Genomic DNA, 576 nt, shown 5'->3' on the forward strand with positions numbered 1-576 from the left:
CCGCCCGCAACATGGCCGCGGCCTCCCGCCCCGAGCGGCGCCCGTGAGGGGTGGGGGGGCGCCCCGTCGTCACCATGGCAACCCCCTCATAAGCACCATGGTAACCCCTCAGCACCATCATGGCAACACCCCCCCCTCATAATCACCATGGCAACCCCCCTCACAACCACCACTAAGGACCCAGGCCGGACCAGGCCCGGCTGCGCTGAGGGGACACTTGACACGCGTGCCCCTCCCTCGCACGTGTCGGGCGGAGGAGAAACGTGGACGTGTTAGCCTGTCGGTGGAAGGGCTCGAGTGTGGGCGAGCGACACGTGGAGGGTGATATTTACGGCTACGCTGCTAGGGGGCTGCGAAACAGGCGGACGCACGCTCCTCGCCTGCCACGCGCACGTGGCCGCCCGCGACGTTACGTATTGGAAGAGCTGGCTTGGAAAGCAAAGGGCCTCGCTGGGGTTTGCTGGTTTTTTCAGACTCGTTTAAAAAGCGGGGGGCGAATTTGGGCCCGGTTGGTGCATGCCGGGGGCGGTTGTGCACTGGAAGCTGAACCCCTGACTCTCCAAGTTCATCCTCGTC

This window comes from Alligator mississippiensis, chromosome 8, assembly GCF_030867095.1.
Source record: "Alligator mississippiensis isolate rAllMis1 chromosome 8, rAllMis1, whole genome shotgun sequence".
Classification (NCBI taxonomy): Eukaryota; Metazoa; Chordata; order Crocodylia; family Alligatoridae; genus Alligator; species Alligator mississippiensis.